Here is a 10,871-nt window from a genome sequence, read left to right on the forward strand (position 1 = left end):
TTCAAAGTAGAGCAATGTGTTTTAATACCCCTAGTAAGACTAAACGAACATCACTAACCCAAAAACGTGTTCTGATCATTAAGGTCCTAAGAGATTAAATCTATGTCATCAATAGTGCACATATACGGTCATACGAACCCAGCAGTCCAAGTTAAATTCAATCCTACTATGAAACTAACAAATCTGAATTGATTCACACTAATGCTGGCATTTCTTAGCTGCTCACAACTATTTGAATATTGAATTGCTAACTACAAGTTAAGATCTAAAGTCAACTTTTATATTTATGTTGTTGCTAATATCGACAGTTAAACTAATCATCCCATGCAATCATGCTAAGCTACTGAATATTAACATTCCAATACAAATTAATAGTCCAAACAGTCCAGTCTTACTTCATTACAACGAATCATACAGAAATAAAAGTCAAAAGCAGTCAATTATGTAATCAAACATGCTTCATTTTCGTTCCACTTCTCAACTTTCAATGTACATTATGATGAACGCGAAAGTGTACCTGGGCTTGCAGTGAAACAAAGGAGAAGAAAGAGATTAGTAATTTCACAGCAGTAGCAACAGGAATCAGCAATAATTTTCAACGGGTATCAGCAGCCAGAACTCAAATAGCAACAACAAACCAGTCTCAACCCAGAAATGAAGCTCAGCACACTCAAATTTAAACCCGGAATGAATTGTAGAACAACAACAACAGTAGATACCCCAAACAGACCTGACTGTACCACACTACGCTCGAAACTAAACCAGAAAAACTTTCTAAAACTTTGACAACACTAAACCAGACTGCCTTCCAAAGGAACTCTCTATTTTCAAATTCTTTTTTCCAAAAAAATCCTCCTTGTTATCTCAGGTCTGCCCTCTTTTATACCCTAAGATAGACCCTTTTTCCAGCCTGTTTTCACACTAGGCAGAATTAAGAAATGTGTGTCTCCCATCATATTCCCTGACAACCACTACTAAGTGTCTAATTTCATTGTTTAGTTTTAAAGGTGTATGGGCAATGCTATATTTTAATCAAGTCTTTTTAAGCCTCCCCACACCATTATGTTTTGTTCCCCATTAGCACGAAACAAATGCATTAGTTTAATGTTAATTAAGTGCTTTACTGACAGCCCACTTAGCAAGACCATTTGCCAAACTTTTAAACCCCCGAAATACCCCTGAAGACCCTGTGACTGCAGCTATAACCAATTCTCCTAAGTTCTGAATGCAACCTTATAAGTCACTACTATCTAATTAACATTATCATACCAACACTGAATTCAAACCAATGTCAGATTCATTTCAGACCCTAAACAGTAGGATTCAATTCATCAAACTCAACAACAGCTTAAGCTTGAACCAGGTTGAATCAAATAGCAACAAAATAAAGGCCCAGGATTTTAATGATTCAGAACACCCTTACAGGGAATGACACAGTAGGTTCAGGTGACAACCAAAACAAAGTTCATGTATTTTCAAAGCATTTCAACTGACCAAGCAATTCAAAACAATGTGACGACCGACTAAGCGATTCAAACATTGTGATGGACTAATCCTTAATTTTAGCAAACGGGCAAACTTAATTTATCGATTGCAAAATCGGAAATGTTCTAACAAATCGACAAACTGCCTAGCTTCAATAATTGACTAAAATTAACGACTCAACACCAATTACCAAACCAAAGCAAATTGACGTGACAGGAAATTAATCCGAAAAGACACATAAAAAAATGAGATGAAACAGAGAACAGAGAAGACCAAAAATGAGGAAAATGAAAGCTAAATAACAAACTCCAAATGGAAATGGGAAATACCTAAGATGAACGACCAGCTCGGCTTGAACCAAATCCGGCATCTTTTGATTTTGGTCGGAATAGGTCTTAATCACGAGTTCTCAAACGAGAACACACGAATAAAACCTATTTCGGCCTCGAATCTTCAATACAGGCTCTTGATCTGAGAACTCAACGTTCGTTCATTCGAATTGAGATTCGACAAACTACAGTTTGATTCGAGGAGAACTAGGGGTGGTTTAGGGACGAGGGAAGTCAGGTGGACGTTGGGTATTAGCCTGGAATCGATTGGATTAGTTAGGGTTTTTTGATCGATCTTTGATTGAAGATTCGAAGGCCCTGATCAGGATTCGAGGGGAATGGCTAGAGGGGTTAGGTTTAGGAGGTCGTGGGGAAGCTGGGGTGTGAATTTGGGGGTGAACGGAGCACTGTCCGCCGGGTTTCAGGCGATGGAGTATGGTGGCGGCTATTAGGGTTTTTGGTCGTTTGGTCTCTCTGAAAGAGACGACTGAACAGGGGGGTGTTTGGAAATGAGAGGGGGCAATGGGTCTGGGTTATTTTGGTATATTAGATTGAGGGGATTAATGTGATCCGTTGGATCAGTAAAGATCGACGGTCCAGATTAGGTTAGGGGGTCAAACGGGGTCGTTTTGGTTAAGTACTGAGGCGGGTTTGGTTCGGGGTAAACGGGTCGGGTTCAGTTCTTGGATACGGGTATTGATCTGTGACCGTTGGATGTGGCTTGGTTGAATGGATGAGATTTTTGCCATTGAAACGACGTAGTTTGGTCCCTATACTACGTCGTTTCACCATCCTGTGAGAGGAGCTGCCTGGACCGGGTTTGGGACATGCCATTGGGCCAGGGATTTGAGCCCAATCCGATTTTCCTTCCTAGTTTTTGTTCTTTTCATTCATTTTGCTTTCTAAATTATTTTCTAAAATTATAAACCAAGTTAACTTATTAAAAATACTAATTATCTTCTAATAACATTTATCACATATAATTAAATGCCAATTAACAATAAAATCACACAATTCAACATTAAATGCTAAAAAATGCAAAGTACATTATTTTTTATGATTTTCATTTTCGTAAAACAAATCAGTGGTTAATTAATCCTAAATTGTAAATGCAAATGCAACACATATATTTTTGTATTTTTCAGTAGTAAAAATAGAATAAACATGCACATACAAATACAAATAAATCACAAGCAACACACAACTATTTTATTTTGAATTTTTGTGGGAGTAGTTCTTGTAGGGCAAAAATCACGTGCTCACAATTGAAAATAAAGGATAACAGGGTTTGTACATCAAACAAGTGAAAAATAAAAATCTGGGTTACAACCCTGGAATAACCCAGATAGAAAGGAAAATAAAATAAACTACCAAAACTCCTTCCGAGTAGGGAGAGGAGTAGCCTTCCAATTGTTAAACTTTACATTCGGCCCGACGAACTGCACGTTTGCTTTGCTAGAACCTTCTCCAACTTCTACCATGTTCACATCATCAAACAGCCAACTAACTCTTCATCAATGTCAACCATAGGACTTGGCACTGCTGACACTGGACGTTTTCTAGCACCGAGCTTGACAAAAGACCTGGAGAGATGCGGGATAGGCTTCGGAAGTGCCCACGCCTTATATTTCACCCTTTTAGCCCTTTTCACATCTGTCGCTGTGGGTTTGAATCCAAGACCGAACGTACCCAAGTTTTTAGGGAGGGACACTAGTTGTATGATACCCTGCAAGGATGCCCCCAGATCTTTACCTAGCACAAAGCCATTATTCAGTATTTCAGAGGCCATCATGAAGATGCAAAGGCTATCTTTGGAGTTGGAATACATTTCCCTTCTGGAACCTTCTCGACCGGCACTGTTTCAAAAACTTGATAGACCTAAGGCCCTTTGTCATCTTCGGCCTCATTAAACGGGACAGAGGCATCACTGTGAGCACACAAATTCTCCTCACCATGCACGACGATCTCCTGTCTGTCCCACTTGAACTGACCATCTGGTGCAAAGAGGACGGGACTGCTTTGGCGGCATGTATCCAAGGCCGACCCAATAACAGATTGTAAGAGACGGCCACGTCTAGTACCTGGAACTCTATGGTGAATTCGACCGGTCCTATTGTCAATTCAACCACTATATCACCAAGCGAATCTTTTCCTCTACCGTCAAAACCTCGCACGCATATGTTGTTCTTGTGAATCCTGTCATCGTCAACTTTTAACTTGTTCAGAGTAGAGAGAAGGCAGATGTTTGCACTAGAACCATTGTCAACTAACACCCTGGTGACCACAGAATCTTCACATTTTACTGTAAGATAGAGAGCTTTGTTGTGTTCAGTACCTTCCACGGGCAACTCGTCATCAGAGAAAGTGATCATGTTCACCTCAAATATTTTGTTGGCGATCTTCTCCAGATGGTTCACTGAGATTTTGTCGGGGACATGAGCTTCGTTCAGAATTTTCATCAGGGCCCGACGATGCTCATTTGAATGGATCAACAATAATAGCAAGGAAATCTGAGCGCGCGTCTTTCTCAATTGCTCCACGATGGAATAATCTTGTACCTTCATTTTTCACAAAAACTCCTCCGCTTCTTCCTCAGTGACTGCTTTCTTTACTAGAACTGGATTATCTCTCGATGTTTTAGCTTTCCTTAACTCTTCCGGGGCAAAGCATCTCCTTGGACGAGTTAAACCCTGGGCCTCATTGACTTCTTCTTTCACTTCCTTTCCCTTATAGGTCACTATCACCCATTCGTAGCTACATGGGATAGCCTTGGTGTTGACTACCGGCAACTGAGTTACAGGCTTGATGATGACAGGGTCCGTACGGGCACCCTCCACAATTATGATAGGCTTACTCGCCAACCCTGGCACGACCAACTTTGACTTATCTTGCTTTGCTATAGCATAACTGTCACAGCTCATTTTTCCTACACCCCCGTAAAGGGGTATATAAGGAAATTTTTTCAATTAAAGAACAATCGAAACGAGATTATTTACTTAAAGAATTCAGAGTCGCCACTTGGGATAATTTATGGTGTCCCAAGTCATCGGTTCAAATCCCGAATCAAGGAAAGATTGACTCTGTATTACAGTCTGCGAACACAGAAATCCGGGTAAGGAATTCTGTTAACCCGGGAGAAGGTGTTAGGCATTCCCGAGTTCCGTAGTTCTAGCACGGTTGCTCAACTGTTATTATTGGCCTATTTATCTGATATTAAAACACTTTTAAACATATGTGCATTTTAACTTTAAAACCGCTTTTAATTATTTTAAGGAAGATTTCAACGCCATCTAAAACACGACTTTGGACCATGCCACATAAAATGCACCCACAGTCCGAGACACATTTTATTTAACGTTGTTAGATTTGGATTTGGGTCACATGAAATGCACACCCGAGTTTAGGCAGGTAATTTTAATCACGCGCCTAAAGCAACTACGCATTTTCAACTTTGCGAGAGCCATGGAAATTTGTTAAATGGCGCGCCTCGAATTCTAGGGATTTAAAAGAAATAATTAAATGAGGGCCACGCATTTGAGATTTATTTGGCCTGGCACACCTCCAGCTATATGAACTAAATTTAATTAATGGCCTAGTAAAACAATTTTACTATTAAGAAAGTTTGATCGAAGTTGTGCGAACACATACTCCGAATTAATTTTAGAACCGCAATTATGTTACGCGAACGTACACATAATCACGATTGCATTAACTCCCAAGGGCAAACTAACATTGAGCAAATATACAAAAGCCACAGGATGCAGGGTAATGGGCGTCTTAGGCTCAAGAAGTAAATTAATATACCAGAACATCCCAGCGACTTACAAGCAAACTATCAGCTGAAGGAAAGCCAATATATAAAGATGAAATTTTAATGGATATCCATTTCACCGACACAGCAAACACCAAACCAAAAATACTTAACAAACTTCCAAGTTAGACAATTCTCTAATCATTCGCAACTTAAACAATGAAACAGTTTACCAAAGGAATAGCGTGTGTCTGGCCAATAACAAATACTGCGAAGTATTTCTTGCTCCTGAGTTAATGTGTCGCCGTGTGCATAATAAGAAGATTAACAGTGCAAATTTTCTCATACTAAAGTTTGTATCTCATACTGAAGTTTGTATCTCCCTCCTGGGATCTGAAATAGGTTTTGGCTAGCCTATTCCTTCACTCGACTCTCTTAATCCCTATCTTATGCAGCAGAGACAATCAGTAACGCTTGAGAGAAACTAAGAAGAGCGATGAAGGAGCAATCAAGGAAAACTGGGCGTCTGAAAGCTAGCAAGTTCCCACTGATTTTTGGACCATTATAGAAACAACACAACTCTATAGTTTCATAAACAACAAGTGAAATAGGAGAAAACCAAACAAACAAATCAAACATATGCACTGATTTCAGACTTAGCCTACATCTAACTAAACTAACAGCAGTATTACGACAAGAAGCAACAAAAGATTTCAGCAGAATAATCCAACAGAAGCATGCAACCAGACACAAAAATATAACTCGAATCAGGAAAAGGTGAACAACATTTCAGACGTCATTTTAGACCGAGCTCGAACATGAATCAACGCTCAACTTTCTGCAAGCAAGAACAGAACTACAACTGCAAAATAGCGTGAATTTGATTCATTTAAGCCTAAAGATATGCATATGCTGCTCATACCAACACAAATCAGACAACACGGGCAGGAAAACTTTGCAAAACATCAAAAGAACTGATCGAGCTTCTCTCGGCAGTAACATTGACATACTTTAGTAAACCATAAACTCATAAACCAAATTTGACTTCAATCAAGCCTGACGAAATCAGACAGATTCATACAATTTGAACACAAAAACAACAAAAAAACAGAACATATTTGCACATCAGGGAGGATTCATTCAGACTCATCGTCAACCTAAAACCAACAATATGCTTTTGTTAACACTCGAACTTCAACATTTCAGAAATTCAAACCAATCCTACTTGCTTATCCTAAGCCCTCCTCATGCTTTAATAACACCAAAGAGTAAAATAAGAGGAAGAGTCAGTCAAAGAACCTGAAATCGAAACACTGAACTAGCCCAGAATTGAGATCGAACAAAACAAACAGCAGCTGAAAATCAATCCTCGAGCAGCAACTGACTCGAGCTTCTCAAACGACTTCCATTTTTACTCAAAAATCCAGAATCGAAATGAAGAGACTCTATTATTTCGAAATGCTCAATAAAACTCACATCAAATGAAATCAAGGAACCTCCATAACATTTGTTCTGTTTTGATATAAGAAAAAAAACGAACAATAGACAAGAAGAATAAAACTTTCAACACTGATTTTTTCCTTCAATTTTCTTTAAAAGAAATCTCTCCGAAGATCCCCTCTCATCCGAAAATATCCTTCCTCTTATATATGCCTTCAGGTGTTCTCGAAGCTTCAACCTTTATCTCCAAGAAATCTCTCAAACGAAAATTCTCTCCCCAAAACAGATTTTCACCCCGTTTCTGATGAAAGAGGGACAAATGGAAGGATTAGATTAACTCGAATCCAATCTAACGCCCCCCATTTTTCCATATATCATCCAAAAGGTGAAAATCCGGAACAAAATCGAAAAGAGCATGTGAGTGAGAGGGAATCTGTCAGAAAGGTTAGAAATATGGTGATGAGGCGAGAGGGGGAACGCGTGAGGTGAGATTGGAGCTCACTCGCCCGAAGTTTGGCAATTTTGGGAGTGGATTCGGGTGTTTTTTGAAGAAGAAGAATAGTATCGTTTCTCTGCCTTTGGGATTTAGGGATTAGGCTTATACTTAGGGAGCGGGTCGGGTCAGGGAACGGGCGTGGGTCTGGGCATAATTGGGGCGGGTAAGGCTGATGAGGTTAGATTTGGGCTGGGAATTTGTTTGGATTTTGGCCCAAATTGGTTTCTTTCCTTTTCCCTTTTTCAAAAATCTTTTTAATTCCTTTTCTTTTTGTTTGTTTTCCTTTTCCTTTTTTTTTATTAATTAAAAACTCCTAAAAGTAATTAGTTTAATAAATTAAGCTAAAGACCTAACATATTATTTACAAGAATTAATTACTTCTAAATTAAAGGGGGAAATTATTGATTTATAAATAAAAGGCTAGAAATGCAAAAGTAAACCAATCTTGTGATTTTCATTTTTTTAATAAAGCACCTAATTTAATAATTAACCTCAAAATGTGAAAATAGATCCTAAATGCAAATGCAATGTATTTTTTGTATTTTTCAATGATTTAATAAGGTTAAACATGCGCGGACAAATGCAAACAAAAAGCTACAAAAATCTACGAATTTGCAAATGATGGAAAAAAAATTATTTTGAATTTATGGGAGTAATTCATATTGGGCAAAAATCACGTGCTCACAATTATTTAGGGATCTCTTCTCAGCTATCACATGGCTCACCATTTGCCATGCTTAACTTGTTCACTGATCCTTCAACCGTTGGTTTTTTGACTGGCTTGACCTCACTAGATCGAATCACCATAACGGATTGTGAAGGCTTCTTGGGCTCCCTCTCCTTGTGTACTATCTCGATCATATTTGTTTCCTCATGGATTGGCAATAGGTTCTGATTGATGTTGGGTGCCTTCGGAGTTTGGACTACAATCTGGTTTGTGTCGATGAGCTCCTGGATGGCATTTTTCAAGTGCCAACACTTCTCCATATCATGCCCCGGAGTACCAGAGCAATATGCACAGCTCAAGGAGTAATCAAGATTATTTGTAGGAGGGTTTGGCAATTTCGACTCAATTGGCCTCGGCACATCCAACTGCCTCAATCTCTGGAATAAACTAGTATAAAACTCCCCCAACGGGTGAAAGTTTTCTTCCGCTGCAACCTCTCGTTTCTGAATACTGGTTTGGGCCGAAAACCTGGATCGGCAGGGTTTCGGTAGGTTCATAGGGGCGGGTAAGCATTTTATGGAGTTGGGTAGGTGTTTTGTGTGGCCGGGGCACGCCATTGTGAGTAGGAAGGAGGTTGAGTATATGACTGGGCGTGGTGGACAGAAATTTGAGGGTCTGGTGATGGGAAGTAATGTTGGGGTGGATTATATAGGGTTTGGGTGTAGGTCTGGTGATGGGGTCGAGGCTGGGTATAAAGGTGTGATGGGCCCCTTGGTCTAAACCATGATCCTGAATCAACTGTTGCCATATCTTCTTTCTTCTTCTTTTCGATCACTCCTCTAGTACCATTCTGAATAGCTTGGGTAGTTGCTTTGATGGTCGAGTAGCTCATGATTTTGTTTGATTTAAGCCCTTCTTCCACCATGTCACCCATCTTCACTACCTCGTTGAAAGACTTGCATATGGCTGATATCAGATGGCCAAAGTAATTAGGCTCCAGAGCCTGCAGAAAGTACTCCACCATTTCATTCTCCTCCATCGGGGGATTAACTCTTGTCGTTTGTTCTCTCTAGTGAAAATCGTATTCCCTGAAACTTTCACTAGGCTTCTTCTCAATCTTAGTCAAAGACAAATGATCTGGAACAATCTCGATGTTGTATTGGAAATAACAAGCGAAAGCTTGGGCTAAATCATCCCGGGTATACCATCTACTGTGATCCTAACGAGTGTACCACTTCAATGCCGGGCCACTCAGACTCTGGCTAAAGTATGCCATCAACAGCGCATCTTTCCCACCGGTTCCTCTCATTTTACTGCAGAATCCCCTCAAGTGGGCCACCGAGTCTCCATGTCCATCATATAGGTCGAATTTAAGCATCTTAAATCCCACAAGAAACTGAACATCAGAAAATAGACACAAATCTTTGTAGGCTACGCTCACTTGGCCTCCCAATTCCTACATGTTTATGAACGATTGTTCCAATCTTCTTACCTTCCTAAACATCTCCTCCTGCTCTAGGTTTTTAGGTGGTCTCTCAGTCTCAACATGGAGGCCAAAACGAGGAGTGTAGGTGTAATGATCGGGGGCCTTGAAAGTAGACTCCGGGGGATAGTATTGATTATCTTGGGTCTGGAATAATGGCTCACTGGAAGATCGATAAAGTGTAGATGGCGGTGGTGCTACGAAAACAGGGGTGGCTGGTGGAGGGGGGTACGGGATTGGTTTGGCTGGTGGTACTTGTGTGGTCTAGGAAGTGGTGCCTTGATAGTGGTGGTAATGGGGAAAGCCTAGTGCATGTTGCGGAGATGAATCAACAGTGGGAGATTCTTGGGATTGAGCTAGTGGCGGAATGAAAGCAGGGTTGGCGGGGTATGATGGTGGTGGATGCCCTTTCATCCATGCCTGGTACATCTCTGCCATTTGGTGTTTCAACTTATGTAACTCCTCTTTCAGATTAACATCAGACTCTTCTCCCTCCCTCGACGGATCAATAACACTTGCATCTAGTTCTTGGCCAGCCATGATCATCTTGTCTTTAGACCTGGTGTTGTATGGGTGGGTTACCAGAATGCCGAACAAACTAACCACCTGCCTGTACTTGATGACAACAAGCAAACATTGTTAGCGATTAAGAGCTTAACATATAGGTAACCGCACGTTGGGGATGCAATGCACCTAAGCAGTTAACCATTTCTATTATGCATTTGAATGGCTGCTTGCGTCATCCCGACTTTCACAAATTTTCATTTTGCAATTTCTTTCTCTCTTTCTTTTCATTCATGCTTTTCTTTGCTTGATTCTTGTCTCTATTCTTTTATTCTCTCATTTTTCCTCTCTTGTTTTGCCATTATTTCCTTTCCATTTGATTTTCTTTTCTTCTTTTTTTCTCTCTATATTCTTTTCCCTCTTTTTTTCATTTTATGGTTATGATCGAATCCTATGGGGATTGCCTACGTATCATGGCACTGCATGAATTATATCATTACGTAGTTCAGGGGATAAGTGTAAAATAAAATAAATATACATTTTTTGGGTTTTCAATTTTTCATAAAATAAAATAAAAGCAAAACATCCTGATTACAATGACTTTTCCTACAGAATTAATCATAAAAACTAACAGACTCGAAAGGTGGACTAACAGATTCCAAAAAAAAAATGAAAATACAAACTCGAAAATGGACTAACAAACTCAGGAAGAAAGA

General features: G+C 39.8%; 1 long non-coding RNA gene across 1 annotated transcript; it reads right to left on the bottom strand.

Annotated features, from left to right (window-relative positions):
* Positions 1-331: 331 nt before the first annotated feature.
* LOC138869782 (uncharacterized) lies at positions 332-7,351 on the bottom strand. Its single transcript, XR_011400035.1, has 2 exons — positions 6,865-7,351; positions 332-517 (listed from the first exon to the last, which is right to left on the bottom strand). It is a non-coding gene; the product is annotated as an uncharacterized lncRNA (long non-coding RNA).
* Positions 7,352-10,871: the final 3,520 nt, after the last annotated feature.

Source organism: Nicotiana sylvestris, chromosome 5 (assembly GCF_000393655.2).
Source record: "Nicotiana sylvestris chromosome 5, ASM39365v2, whole genome shotgun sequence".
Taxonomy (NCBI): Eukaryota; Viridiplantae; Streptophyta; class Magnoliopsida; order Solanales; family Solanaceae; genus Nicotiana; species Nicotiana sylvestris.